This window comes from Heterodontus francisci, chromosome 20, assembly GCF_036365525.1.
Source record: "Heterodontus francisci isolate sHetFra1 chromosome 20, sHetFra1.hap1, whole genome shotgun sequence".
In the NCBI taxonomy this organism is placed as follows: domain Eukaryota; kingdom Metazoa; phylum Chordata; class Chondrichthyes; order Heterodontiformes; family Heterodontidae; genus Heterodontus; species Heterodontus francisci.
In genome coordinates, this window is record NC_090390.1 from 71,368,729 (window position 1) to 71,384,449 (window position 15,721).

At 44.5% G+C, this 15,721-nt stretch overlaps 1 long non-coding RNA gene across 1 annotated transcript in view; it reads right to left on the bottom strand.

Moving 5' to 3' along the window:
• Nucleotides 1-245: 245 nt before the first annotated feature.
• The window catches only part of LOC137380966 (uncharacterized), a 71,473-nt gene continuing 55,997 nt past the window's right edge, over nucleotides 246-15,721 (bottom strand). Inside the window, exon 3 of the long non-coding RNA XR_010977097.1 lies at nucleotides 246-328. This is a non-coding gene — a long non-coding RNA (uncharacterized lncRNA). The remainder of the gene's footprint in view (nucleotides 329-15,721) is intronic.

Genomic DNA, 15,721 nt, shown 5'->3' on the forward strand with positions numbered 1-15,721 from the left:
GTGTACTCAGAAGAAACATATTTTTAATAAGATAATAATTGATGAAATTATTTCCTGGATGAGCTGCTATAGTGATTGCTTCATCATTTTATTTCAAGAGAAACATTTATTAAAGCAATTAAAATTAATTTCATCTAAAAACAATTGTTTTCTAATTGAATTCTGAGACGCTATTCGAATTAAACATGATTTCCAGCGTTCAAAGTCAAACCATGAAAAGGAAGATATGAATATGAACGTAGATGAGGAAAGGTCTCTGGGTTCATCCATTCTCGTCCCAGCCAGTGGATCGTGCAACATCGTCCCCAAATTATAGCCATTCTGATTCCTAGAGGAGGGAATGAAGGGAAAAAACATTGTAACAAATCCAACCACTTTCTGTCCTTAAGTTGCCCTTAAAATGACTGGGTAAGTTGTAGGACACCATGGTTACTCGTGATGCATAATGGCTGGGATTACTTGCCCTTCCTTTACCCAATTCCATGTGGAATTGTGAACTGGAATGAGTTGAGAATGTGATCTGTGACTTCCCAGCATTTTTACGCTGCTCCGATTTCCCACTAAAGTGAAGGGTGGTACTCAATACACATGCCCAAAATTGGGACTAGTGTTTAAAGGGTTTTCAAATTTGCACTATAGCAATGCTGGTTGCCAAAATTTCTGTTTGTCGCTGGAGTCTATTGTTGGTCATGGGTTATAGATGGGTCCAAGAGCCAATGTAGTTGATCCCAGAGCAATTGCTAAGCTTAAACTCTTTTGGTGCTTATTTTAAAAAGTTGAGACATCTTCTGTCAGCACAATATCATTGTGATGGGCCTCCGAGGCCTATCACAGACTCCCTCCACGTGCCCTCCAGGCAGACCCTATGAAGGAGGCCATATTTATGAAAATGACCTCACGGTTGAAAATCAACCAGGGTCAGGAATACAATGTCAAGGCAGGCAATGTTCCCACCAAGACAATGATGCATTCCAATTCCATATAGGCAGAATGGCTGAGTCAATTAAACAGCTCACCAGCAGCTGCTGTTCAATACCACCAGAAGCTTGTATTATAAAGCACTTTTTATGGAGTAAACGTCCCAAAACATTTCACTGAGGCAATAAATCGGGTAAGTAAAGCTGACAGGTTTTTAGAAGTGAGGCAGAGTGTTTTGGGAAAATGGGGCAGTATTGAAAAGAACAGAGGAGTTTGGGGAGGGAGCAAGGATGTTGGACTGAGTCAAGAACTGGAAGTCTTATGATGGACATAGATAGTGGGACCCTTGATAGGACAAGACAATATGGCTGACGTGCCTTTTATAAACTTTGACATTTTAATGTTGTATCTCTGTAAATCAGCGGCAGAGAGAGAACACCACGAGAACAATGGAAGGGCCGAGAGCACAGTGGGGATAAAGCAGTGGCAGGGAGAGAGAGAGAGCACTGTGAGAGCAGCGGAAGGTCCGAGAGCACAACAGGGATAAAGCAGCAGCGGAAAGAGAGAGGGAGAGAGAGAGAGAATGAGAGAGCACTGTGAGAGGAAACCAAGAAACAAATATCAAAATGTGACATCACAGGGAAGCGGGTAAATAATTGATAGGTGAGTATTTCTCTTTTTCTCTCATTAAACTAGGACATTCTTTAAAATTAGGAACTGGGAAATTAATAAACTCAATCAGAGTGATTATAACAGTGAGTTAATTAAGAGTAGGAACACAAGGTCTGGAAGCATTAATTAAAATTAATAGCTTAAACAAGGTACCAACTAGATTCTAAAAAAGGGAATGGAGTATTTTTTTTAGATCATGGATGGGCAGCTGTGACCTGTTGCTTGCATTCCTGTGCCACGTGGCAACTTCAGGGCACTTCACATGTCTTGGGCGACCACGTGTGTAGGAAGTGTTTCCAGCTGCTTCAGCTCGAGCTCAGGATTTCCAAGCTTGAGGGGCAGTTGGAGTCACTGCAGAGCATCAGGGAACAGGAGAGTTTCCTGGATCGTACTTTCTAGAAGGTGGTCACCCAACAGGGAGTAAGAGTTCAGGATAGTAGGTGGGTGGCCGTCCGGAAGACTAGGAAGAGACAGGAGGTGCAGGAGTCTTCAGGGTGTATGCCACTCTCAAACTGGTACTCAGCATTGGAGACTGCTGGGAGTGACGATACCCTGAAGGAGTGCAGTCCAGACCAGGGCACCAATGGGCATGTGACAATACAAGAGGGAGAAGCAAAGTGCAGAAATGCAGTCATTATAGGAGATTCCATAGTCAGAGGGCAGACAGGCATTTCTGTAACCATCATCGTGAGTCCCGCCTGGTGTGTTACCTCCCTGGTGCCAGGTAAAGGACATCACAGGGAGGATGCAGAATATTCTGCAGGATAAAGGGAGTGATCCAGAAATTGTGGTAGACATTGGTACCAATGACATCGCAAGGGCCAGTATTAAGGACCTACAGTCAGATTTTCAGGAGCTAGGGAGGAGGTTAAAGAGCAGGACCTCAAAGGTAATGATCTTTGGATTACTCCCAATGCCATACACTAACGAGAGTATAACTAGGAAGATCATTGCATGGCTTGAAGCATGGTGCAGAAGGGAGAGCCTCAGATTCTTAGGGCTTTGGGACCAGCTCTGGGGCAAAAGGTAGATATTCAAGGTAGAGGGCGGCACAGTGGCGCAGTGGTTAGCACCGCAGCCTCACAGCTCCAGGGACCCGGGTTCGATTCCGGGTACTGCCTGTGTGGAGTTTGCAAGTTCTCCCTGTGTCTGCGTGGGTTTTCTCCGGGTGCTCCGGTTTCCTCCCACAAGCCAAAAGACTTGCAGGTTGATAGGTAAATTGGCCATTATAAATTGTCACTAGTATAGGTAGGTAGGGACAGGTGGGGATGTTTGGTAGGAATATGGGATTAGTGTAGGATTAGTATAAATGGGTGGTTGATGTTCGGCACAGACTCGGTGGGCCGAAGGGCCTGTTTCAGTGCTGTATCTCTAATCTAAAAAAAAGATGGGTTGCACCTCAACAAGCTTGGGACCAATATCCTCGCGGGGAGGTTCACTACTGTGATTGGGGAGGGTTTAAACTAAATGAGCAATGGAGGTCAATCATTTCAGCTCCAGGACATCACTACAGGAGTTCCTCAGGGTAGTGTCCTAGGCCCAACCATCTTCAGCTGCTTCACCAATGACCTTCCTTCAATCATAAGATCAGAAGTGGGGATGTTCGCTGATGATTACACAATGTTCAGCACCATTCACGACTCCTCAAATACTGAAGCAGTCCATATAGAAATGCAACAAGACCTGGACAACAACCAGGCTTGGGCTGATAAGTGGGAAGTTACATTCACGTCACACAAGTGCAAGACAAAGACCATCTCCAACAAGAGAGAATCTCACCATCTCCCCTTGACATTCAATGGTATTATGATCACTGAATCCCCTAACAACATGCTGGGGGTTACCATTGACCAGAAACTGAACTGGAGTAGCCATATAAATACCATGGCTACAAGAGCAGGTTAGAGGCTCGGAATCCTACGGTGAGTAACTCGCCTCCTGACTCCCCAAAGCCTGTCCACCACCTACAAGGCACAAGTCAGGAGTGTGATGGAATGAATACTCTCCACTTGCCTGGATGGGTGCAGCTCCAACAACACTCAAGAAGCTCAACACCATCCAAGATAAAGCTTGATTGGCACCCCATCAGCAAACATTCACTCCCTCCACCATCAACACACAATGGCAGCAGTGTGTATCATCTACAAGATGCAATGCACCAAGGCTACTCAGACAGCACCTTCCAAACCCGTGACCTCTATCACCTAGAAGGACAAGGGCAACAAATACATGGGAACAGCACCTGCAAGTTCCCCTCCAAGCCACACACCATCCTGACTTGGAACTATAACGCCGTTCCTTCGCTGTCACTGGGTCAAAATCTGGGAACTCCCTTCCTAACAGCAGAATGGGTGTCCCTACCTCACATGGACTGCAGGAGTTTAAGAAGGTGGATCACCACCACCTCGTCAACGGCCATTAAGGATGGACAATAAATGCTGGCCTAGCTAGTGACGCCCACATCCCAGGAATGAATAAAAAAAAGTAGGGTAATGGGCACCAGCATATAGAAGTAGAAAAGAGTAATAAGATGCATAATGTGAGTGTTGGACAGTACTAGAGAAGGGAGTAGTTCCATATTAGATAAGAGCAGACTGAGAAGGGCTACAAGGAAGTCAAAGACAGGATTACAATGCATGTATGTAAACGCACAAACTGTGGTGAATATGGTTGGAGAGCTACAAGCACAAATAGCAGTATGGGAATATGATGCAGTGGCAATAATGGAAGCATGGCTTAAAAATGGTGAGGACTTAATGCTTAATAGAAAAGGTTCATCAAAGATAGAGAAGGGAAAAAGGGAGGTGGGGTGACAGTACCGATTAGGGAAGACATTGTAGTGCTGGAAAGAGGGGATGTCCTTGTGTGGGCAAGGACAGAATCCATTTGGTTAGAGGTAAGTAGCAAAAAGGGTATGATCGCGCTACTAGGGGTATTCTATAGGCCTCCAAATAGAGAGAGAAAGATAGAGGAGCAAATTTGCAGGGAAATCACAGAGATGTGCACGACCTATAGAGTGGTGATATTCGAGGACTTTAATTACCCAAATATCGATATATCGATTGGGATAATTTTAGAGTAAAGGGAAAGGAGGGGGAGGAATTTCTGGATTGTCTTCAGGAGAACTTCCTTGATTAGTATGTTCTCGGCCCAACTAGAAAGAAGGCATTGCTGGATCTAGTGCTGGGAAATGAGGACCGGAATTTTACTCACCCCTGGAAGCAGGCTGGAGGTGTGGGGGGGATGGGGGGGGGGGGATGTAAAATTGAGTGGAAGGCGGGGGGGTGGTGTGCCGTTCCCATTGCCTACCTGCCCCTGCTACCATTTTACCAGCAGTGGGGAGGGTTAAAAATGCCCAATTGAAGCCCTTAATTGGCCACTTAAGGGCCTCAATCCACTGCCGCTAGTATTTTACCATCGGCAGCTGGGAATTTCAGCATCTGTGGAGGTTGCCCAGTAAAACCTAGCGGGCCCGATGGGAGGGGGCCCTCCTGATCGGGCACCCTGTAACCCAAAGAAGGCCCCCCAGCACCACATGCCACCCCAGATGGAGCACATCCCATCTTGCCTTCCTGAACGAACCACACAACCCCTTGCTAGGGCCCCGCCGATTGTCCCCGATGAGGCCTAAAACCCTACTTAGCTTTATGCAGGCCCGGAGTCCATGGTCCTCTTCTGGCTGGCTGCAGATCGGTGAATCAAAAAACAGAGCTCCTTGGATGACGAGAGAGGTAGAGATTATGACGAAACAAAAAAAGAGAATGTATGATGCATGTCAGGTGAATTCTTCAAGTGAGAACCAGGGCAAAAACAATAAGTTGAGAGGGGAGGTGAAGAGGACAATAAGACTGGCAAAAAGAGAATATGAGAATAGAATGGCAGTCACCATAAAAGGAAACTCAAAATCTCCTACCAACATGCAGGGATAGTCATCAACATGTTGTACCACAGACATTTAACAAAATTATTGACTTAGCCACAGATGTGGGGGCAATTAATCTGCATATAAAGTGCATAGCCAATCTAATGCCATCAAAACACAGTCCAATTTAAAACACATTTCTCCCTATAAATAAAGTAGCTAAGCATACAAATATCAATGGAGAATAGCTCAACTGTATTAGTTAGCTAGCAAGCAAAATAGTATGTAATGCTAATGCAATTACTTTCGTTGATAGAATAGAGATAGCTACATCATATCATGGGGTGGTAGTTGGACCTTATCGTATGACCTCTGTGGATTCACACTGTGTCAGGAGTGCAAATTCATCCAATAAACCATAGAGCTCAAGGAGAGGATTGTTATTGTGGTTATTGAGGTGAGGTAGTAGAAAAATCAGCAATAGGAAGATGGACCATTTCTCACACTGCTGTTGTCACAAGACAATTTAACCCATGGTCAATGTTTATGCAACTTCTCCACCTGCTTGTAATACGTGTATGAAGACAGGGTAGTCAACAAAAGGGCAGTAATCTCCAAATCAGGAGAATTTTATATGATGGAACAGATAGTATTTCAGATGAGTCATGTAAAACAGAAAAGCAGAGTGGGAGAGGAATGGACATATAGATTTATGGTAGGTAGCCAAGACTAGTTTATTCATCTTAACAGGCTTTAAACAAGTCCTGGACTCTAAAATATAGAAACAACAGAATCTCTCATGGACAAAACATCATTTGCTCACCAAAGCTAGTGACAAAATTAGATAAACACAATTACAAATAAAGAGCACCCTTTAGTTCCTGCAATAAAACGATTGTCTCAAATTCACTTTGGTCTATATCTGTCGATTCTGATACAGCTCTGGCAAGTTAATTATTAACAAAAGAATTTTTTGCAAAACGTTCAGCAGTTGTAACTGCATGTATTATTCAATTACAAAATGTTTAGTCACTATCTGTATGATTGTACTCCAGCCTAATCAATTTATGTCCAAGCAAAATCTGTTAGCAAAGGTGCACTTGTAATATGATACAGTTATATGATACAGACAACTTTCAAATGACATTGGCCACTTAGGTTATCTGCCCTCAAACTGGATAGTAAACGATGCACATCACAGTTACTGATCTTTGACATACTTGTGAAACTTGTCCTTTAATCCAATTTGCAGCAAAAAAAATCAATTAATGACTGTTTCTAACATGGTCATTGAAACAGAATAAATTTTTACTAAGTCTTCCCTGATCATTTTTAAAAGTGCAACTGCAGCATGGATTTTGTTAAGGGAATCATAGACAGTTCATCATAGATTAAGGTTTATTAAAACTATGCATTACTTTGTATTTACTAATTATTGTATATGGGTCAGCAGCATCTTGTTTTCACCAATATCACTCAGTCCCAATACACCATACTCTTGTATTCATGAAGAACATACAGTGCTGACTTCTGGAGACTCCATGGATTTTCTTGCCTGTTTTCCCCTCAATACAGTTCTGGAACAATGTGATTCCAAATCGATAGCAGCAGAATTGTGCATTCATAGAGAAATAAAAGGTTAGTAACTTTCAACATGTCACTAAACTTGTGTCCCAAGTGAAAGTAATGCGTGCCAGAGCGTAGAAATCGAAACATTCCCTAAGTGACTTTTGCCATTTAAAAATGAGTTTACATTACACAAGCCTTTAAATTTGTGTTTTAAAATAACCTCGCTGCTAAGTTATTTTAAAGCACAAGGTTAATGGCTTGGAGCAGGGGTGTCTAACATTTTTGCATGGGGGGCTACATTACAATTTTTGTCTTACATAGGGGACTGGTGAGACAATTTTGGAAAGATAGAGGCATTAAAATTTATCTTACTATGAATCAAAGCAGCAACCAATGTGCATTTTTGTGAAGAAGCTTTAACTGAGAAGACTACTTTATTGACTTACTTTCTCATCACTATGTTAGACACTGATTTAGTGAGATACCTGGAATTCTTTTGCTTGCACAAGTTGTCAATTAGAACATTACAGCGCAGTACAGGCCCTTCGGCCCTCGATGTTGCGCCGACCTGTGAAACCATGTCTGCCTGCACATTTGTTTAGTATTCCAGATAGATGTCTATCTGTGAGGAATGACCTTGATTGCTGTCTTCCACCTCTCTCTCTCTCTGTCTCTCTCTCTCTCTCTCCCCTCCATCTCTGTGTCCCCCCTCTCTGTATTTCCCTCTCTGTGTTGTCCCCCTCTGTGTTGCTCCCTCCCCACTCTGTGTTGCTTCCCCTCACTGTGTTACCCCCCACTTCTGTGTCGTTCCCCCCTTCTGTGTCATCCCCCACGCTCTGTGTTGCTCCCCCCTCTGTGCCATTCCCCCTTCTGTGTTGTGCCCCCCCCATGTTGTCTCCACCTGTGTCGTCCCCGCACTCTCTGTCCCCCCCTCTGTTCCCCCACCTCTCTCTCTCTCTGTCCTACCACCTCTCTCTCTGTCCCCCTCTCTCTGTCTCACCTCTCTCTCCCTCTGCCCCCATCTCTCTCTCACTCTGTCCCCTACCTCTTTCTCTCTTTCTGTCCCCCACATCTCTCTGTCTCCCCATCTCTCTCTCTCTCTCTGTTCCCCCCCCCCCCACCCACATCCCTCTCTGTCAGCCTGCTCCCTCTGTCCTCCCTCTCTCTCCCTCTGCCCCCATCTCTCTCTCTCTCTGTCCCCCACCCATGTCTCCCTTTGTCAGCCTGCTCCCTCTGTTCCCCCCCCCTCACCATTCTCTCCCTCTCTCTCTGTCATCCCCTCTCTGTCCCACTCACCTCTCACTCTCTCTGTCTCCCCCCCCCCCCTTTGAGTCCCGCTGCTCTCTATCCCCCAGCTCTCTCTCTGTCCCCCTCTCTCTCTCTGTCCCCCAGCTCTCTCTCTGTCCCTCTCTCTCTCTGTCCCCCCACTCTCTCTGCCCCCTCCCCATTCTTTCCCTGTCTCTCTGACCCCACCGTCCCCACTCTCTCTCTCCCCCCCACTCTCTGTCCCCCCTCTCCCACACTCTCTCCCCTCTCTCACTCCCTCGCCTTCTTCTCACTCTCTCTGTGCCCTCCACTCGCTCTCTCTTTCTGCACCTCTCTCTCTGTCCCCTTTCTCTCTCTGTTCCGCCCTCTCTCTTTCTCCCCCCTTTCTGTACCCCCACCTCACTCTCCTTCCCCACCTCTCTCTCTCTATCCCCCGCTCTCTCTGTCCCCCTCCCCATTCTCTCCCTCTCTCTGCCTCCCCCATCCCCACTCTCTCTCTCTCTCCAACTCTCTCTCTCCCCCACTCTCTCTCTCCTCCTCTCACTTACTCTCTGCCCATTGCTGAGAGTAGAAACAGCACTTTTAAACTTGCGACAGATTCGTGGTTTTCCAGCAGACTTTAAAAAGACCCGCTGGAAAAGAACAAATCTTTCCGAAGTTCAGAAAGAGCTGTCTCTGCTTCAGCTGTGAAACTGACACTTGTGATTTTTTTTAAAAACCGGCCTAAGAAGCCAATAGGAAATTTCTCATTGGTGAAATTACCAGTCACGGTCCTCAAAGTTGTTTACCACAGACACTGGTATCCATGTACGGACACGTTGCCAGCCCCTGCCAACGTGTAAGTAGTAAGAGGTGGAGTGGGGCTTATTAGGGACAAAGAGGCGAATGCTTAAAGGCACAGGGCAAGGCTTGAATACTTGAATACTTTTTTGTATTCATTTCATGGGATGTGGGCATTGCTGGCCAAGCCAGCATTTATTGCCCATCCCTAATTGCCGTTGAGATGGTAGTGGTGAGCTGCCTTCCTGAACAGCTGCAGTCCATGTAGGGTAGGTACACCCACAGTGCGATTAGGAAAGAAGTTCCAGGATTTTGACCCAGCGTGAAGGAACGGCGATATAGTTCCAAGTCAAGATGGTGTGTGGCTTGGAGGGGAACTTACAGGTGGTGGTGTTCCCACACATCTGCAGCCCTTGTCCTTCTAGGTGGTCGAGTACTTAATGAGTACTTTGTATTGGTGTTAACTAAGGAAGAGGAATCTGACCAAATATTGGTAGAAGCAGAGAGAGGAGAGGTAATGGATAAGATAAAAATTGAGAGGGAGGAGATACTGGAAACGCTGGCTATACTGAGAGAAGAAAAGTCACCTAGTCCAGATGAGCCGTGATAAATGGTTGTTTTTCAGACTGGAGGATGGTAGACAGTGTTGTTCTCCACGGGCCATTGCTGGGACCACTGCTTTTTTTGCTGTACATAAATGACTTGGATCTTGGAATACAGAGTAGAATTTCAAAATTCGCCCCATGATACCAAACTTAGAGGTGCAGCAAACAGCGAGGATAATATGAACCTCTTGCAACAAGACATGGATAGGCTAGCAGAATGGGCACAGAAGTGGGAGGTGGAGTTCAATACAGACAAGTGTGAGGTGATGCATTTTGGCAAGAGGGATAGGGCAAGGCAATATAGACTTAATGGCACAGTTCCAAAGAGTGCAGAAACAGAAGTTCCTGGGGGCGCATGTGCATCAATCTTTGAAGGTGGCAGGAAACATTGAGAGAGTGGTTAGCAAATCATATGAGATCTTGGGCTTGATAAATACAGGCATAGAGTACAAAAGCAGGGAAGTTATGCTGAAACTTCATAAAGATCTGTTTAGGCCCCAACTAGCGTATTGCACCCAGCTCTGGTCATCACCCTTTAGGAAGGATGTGAGAATTCTTGAGAAGGTGCAGAGGAGATTTACCAGAATGGTTCCAGGGATGAAGAATTTTAGTTACAAGGTTAGCTTGGAAAAGCTGGGGTTGTTCTCCTTAGAGCAGAGGAGATTGAGGGGAAATTTAATAGAAGATTATGAGAGGCTTAGATAAGTTAGACAAGAAAAAACTGCTCTCATTAACTGATGGCACAAGGACTCGGGGACACAGATTGAAGGTTTTGAGCAAGAAGTGCAGGGGGAATGTGAGGAAGAACCTTTTGACGCAGCGAGTGGTAATGACCTGGAACATGCTGCCTATGAGAGTGGTGGACGCAGAGACAATCAATAATTTCAAAAGGAAATTCGATGGGCACATGTAGGAAATAAACTTGCAGGACTACAGGGATCCAGGTGGGGAACGAGGCCAACTGGATAGCTCCATGGAGAGCTGGCATGGGCTCGATGGGCCAAATGGCCTCCTTTCATGTTGTAAATGACTCTTAACTCTATGGCTGTATAAGCAAAAATAGTGGCAGTTCTTATCCATTCTCCTCACTGAAAGTAATACTGCTGTATAACCTTATAGTGCAGTTCCACTTATGCCAAGACTGCAGATTATAACCTGTAGTAGTTTAATGTTCAGGAGTACCTGAATTTGATGTTCTGATTTTAATCTCACCCATTCAACAAGAATTGGATTGGTTTGAGTCAGACATCTGAGTTACAGCTGAAGGAAGCTTGCATTTTTGTTACTTGTTTTATAGACTATGATAATAGACTTGGAAGGGAACCCTTGCTTTCTTGTCAGCCTGTCAGCCTGACTGAAGTCAGGGTGCATATTATTTAGGATGCTGAGAGAGGGAAACCTATGTGTTCGGCAGATGAAAAGGAGCCTTTGTAAGATTATGGCTGAAGTCACTGATAAGAAGAAACTGTGCAACCAGTTGGAGAGATAAGGAAGCAAGGCCTGCAAAACTGTTAGAGATTCTTTGATGCTCGATAATTGAACAGCAGACTTTGGAGTAGAAACCATATAAATCAGCTCATTCTGCAGGGATTTTCAGGAGAACTACAGGCCACACCAGAACAATTCAATGGAGGAAAGAAACCTTTGTTTTCTCCCCAAGACAAAAAATCTGTTTGATTCTTTATGTCAAATTCTACTCGCTAGAAAGATAAAAGTTGGGTGAAAAGTTATTACTTCCTTCCTGCTACAAACTGTCGCCTGCATGTCAAATTCTTTCAGGTTAGAAAATAATGACAGTGCTTGCCTTGATTTCCTCGCCTTTTATATTCTGACCAAAAGAGAAAAGTAATCATACGAACCCTACCCTGAGGCCAATGGAGGGTAAACTTGGGCACGATGTCAATCAAGTGTCCAATCCGTGCCTAGCCTGTTCTTAATGGGTGTGTTAGTGCCATGCTAAGAACCCACCTGTCAAGAATGAGGCACATTAATTTTGTCATGAACATTGATTTTAAACTGTTACTGGAGTGAAGAAAGGACTTGTTAAACAGATCAGCTGTGGCTGGAAAGACATTTCCATATTAACAGACAGTGATTGGAAGGACAAAGGACCATTCCCTGACACATTCAACCCACCATGGACCTTGCTCACCAGGTATTGTGTGTAAGAAGAGAATTTCAGAGACTGCTGTAATCCAAGATGTGGTTAGACCAGTTAGTCACATGACTAACCTGCTTGCCAACCTGGGTTTTTTTGAATTGTATAAACAGTTTGAACTCAGAGAGAAGGACTGGATTGAGAAGATCTCTCCTGTCTGCTCCCATCTCTTTCTCACAAGTTTCTGAATCCACTGAAGACACATGAACCCCAAGAGAGAAAAGTCTCTGACAGAAAACAAGGGTTAAGAAGAATACTGGGCCCCAACGAAAAGCAAGATCTACCTAAAATCATCGACTCTACAGTGAGCTCGAAGAACCGCAACAACAACTCTCCAGATATTGCCTCAAACTTTTCCACTTTAGTTTTCTTTTGCTCTTTTCTGTCTCTATTTGCATGTGTGTATCGCACATGCATGCTAGCATGGGTGCATCGTGTATCCGCAGGCGTTAACCGAATTAGAGTTTAAGTTTAAGAAATTTCAACTTTTCTTCTTTAAACCTAAGAAAGCCATGTTTGCTGGTTTCTTTGCCTTATGATTGGAAAGCGCTGAACAAGGATTCACCAAGGGAGAGCTAAAAACACAATGTGTTTAAAACGCTGTTACAGTAAGACCAGGTGAAGGATGAGCGGGATCCCAAGACACCTTTATCACCTGGTCGTAACAGTTAAGTTAACATCAGGGCCTGGAGTCTCTGCTCAATTGCACTAGTTTTTTGACACCATTGACCTCATATCGGCATAACTGCTGCAAAAGCTTCCAGACTTTTCAGAGCAAATTGCGTTCAGTGCAACTCCATGTTTCCTGGCCCCAACCGCCTCATCTTCACTATGGACATCCACTCTCTCTACACTTCCATCCCCCACCAGGACGGTTTGAGGGCTCTCCACTTTTTTCTTGAACGGAGGCCCAGCCCAGTCCCATCCACCACCATCCTCCTCCACCTGGCTGAACTTGTTCTCACATTGAACAACTTCTCCTTCAACTCCACTCACTTCCTTCAAGTAAAAAGTGTTGCTATGGGTACCCACATGGGTCCTAGTTATGCCTGTCTTTTTGTGGGATAAGTCGAACTTTCCTTGTTCCAGTCCTACTCAGGCCCCCTTCCCCAACTCTTTTTCCAGTACATTGATGACTGTATTGGTGCTGTTTCCTGCTCCCAACCCGAAATGGAAAACATTATCAACATTGCTTCTAATTTCCGCCCTTCTCTCACCTTTACATGGTCCCTCCCACTTCCCTTCCCTTCTTCGATTTCTCTGTCTTCATCTCTGGGGATAGGCTGTCTACTAATATTCATTATTAGCCCACCAACTACCATAGCTACCTCAACTACACTTCTTCACACCCTGCCTCCTGTAAGGACTCCATTCCATTCTCCCAGTTTCTCTGTCTCTGACGCATCTGCTCTGATGATGCAATTTTCCATGACAGCGCTTCTGATATGTCTTCCTTTTTCCTCAACCGAGGATTCCCGCCCACTGTGGTTGACAGGGCCCTAAACAATGTCCCGCCCATTTCCCGCACCTCTACCCTCACCCCTTCCCCTCCCTCCCAGAACCACGACAGGGTTCCCCTTGTTCTCACTTTCCACCCCACCAGCCTCCACACCCAAAAGATCATCCTACTCCATTTCCACCACCTCCAGCATGATGCCACTACCAAACGCATCTTCCCCTCCCCTCCCCTGTCAGCATTCCGAAGGGATCATTCCCTCCACGACACCCTTGTCCACTCTTCCATTACCCCCAACACCTCATCCCCTTCTCACAGCACCTTCCCATGCAATCACAGGAGGTGTAACACCTGCCCTTTTATCTCCTCTCTCCACACTATCCAACGCCCCAAACACTCCTTTCAGGTGAAACAGCAATTTACTTGTACTTCTTTCAATGTAGTATACTGTATTCGCTGTTCACAATGTAGTCTCCTCTACATTGGGTATACCAAACGCAGACTAGGTGACCGCTTTGCGGAATACCTCTGCTCAGTCCGAAAGCATGCTCCAAGCTTCCAGTTGCTTGCCAATTCATCACACTCCCCTGCTCTCATGCCCACATCTCTGTCCTGGGCTTCCTGCAGTGTTCCAGTGAACATCAACGCAAGCTCGAGGAACAGCATCTCATTTATCGATTAGGCACACTACAGCCTGCTGGACTGAACATTGAGTCCAATAATTTCAGAGCATGACAGGCCCCCCTTTATATTTTTTTGTTATTTTTTCCTTTTTATTATTTTAGTTTGTTTCATTCATTTTTTTACCATGTGCCTACCGACTGTTTTTTTTTCATGTTTGTGCTTTGGCCAGGGCTGTTCATTTTTCTGTCAATTAACACCCTCTCTGCACTAATGCTTTGTCTTTCAGCGCACCATTAACATACCTTTTGCCTTTGCTCCATGACCTTCTGGTCAGTTATTCTCTGGGACCCTCTGTCCTATCAACACCTTGCCTTTTGTTATCTCTTGCCCCACCCCTGCTTTATTTGCTTGAAACCGATTAAATGTCTAAGATTTGTCAGTTCTGATGAAGGGTCACTGACCTGATACGTTAACTCTGCTTCTCTCTCCGCAGATGCTGCCAGACCTGCTGAGTGTTTGCAGCATTTCTTGTTTTTATTTCAGATTTCCAGCATCTGCAATATTTTGCTTTTATTTCAGTATTAATGTAGCTGCATCATTAGTACTCTTAAATATATCAATGAATAATTTTTAAAGCAACTTTTTAAAAAATTATGCTTTAGAACGCGAACCAATTGCACTGGTTCATGGCAGATTTTGCGTTTGATGATATGCAAATGAGTTTGAATGGAAACTCGTGGGGAAAGACTTGCAGAAACACTACAGCTCAGGCTTTAGATTCTACGAAGTCACTTCCGAGCCGAAAATCAAAGCCAGCTTCAACGCTCCTTTCCCTGGTTTAACGAGCTGTGATGTGATGACTTTCAAATTGACAGCTTTTAAATAAAGCTGTACAAACAGATCCCGATTCAATAATATATCACAGCAAAGTAATTATGAATTTATGGATTTTGCTCCAGCACAACCACGCCCCTGGGCTGATCATTTATAATTTGAATTGACTTTACTCTCTAGATTAGTGAGCTTGTACCTTTCAATAGAAAATTGAACAGAGGTCAACCTAAAAGAACAGCAAATGTTATTTCAGAGCAATTTTCATTTTATGAAACAGCACTGATAATACTGACCTGTTATTATTTTAGAATGCCATCTCTGGAAAATGCCAGCTTTCATTTTCAAAGCTAGATCAAAGTACGAGTACTTTTTCCACACACTCACTTATTGTAATGCTTCATTTGTACTAACAGAGTGTCCTTCCTATCACCAACCCTTTGGATTCAGCCTGGATCACACATGAGATCACAATTCAACTTGTACTGAAATATCACTATGTATTACAAAGTATGTATACCATAGAAGCAGCCCATTCGACCCAACAGGTCCATGCGGGTGTTTATGCTCCACACGAGGCTCCTCCCACTACCCTTCATCTAAGCCCATCAATTTATCTTTTTATTCCTTTTTCCCTAGCTTCCCCTTAAATGCGTCTATGCTAGTCACCTCTAGTGCTTTCACATTGTCACCTCTCTCTGGGTAAAGAAGTTTCTCCCAAATTCTCTGTTTGATTATTTAGTAACTATCTTAGAGTTATGGACCTTAGTTCTCGTCTCCCCTACAAGTGGAAACATCTTCTCCACATCTACCCTATCAAACCTTTCATAATCTTGAATACCTCTATCAGGTCACCCCACAGTCTTTTTGCTGGAGAAAAGAGCCTGAGCCTGCTCAATCTTTCATGATAGATATAACCTCCCAGTCCTGATATTATTCTAGCAAATCGTTTTTGGACCTTCTCTAATATGTCTATATTA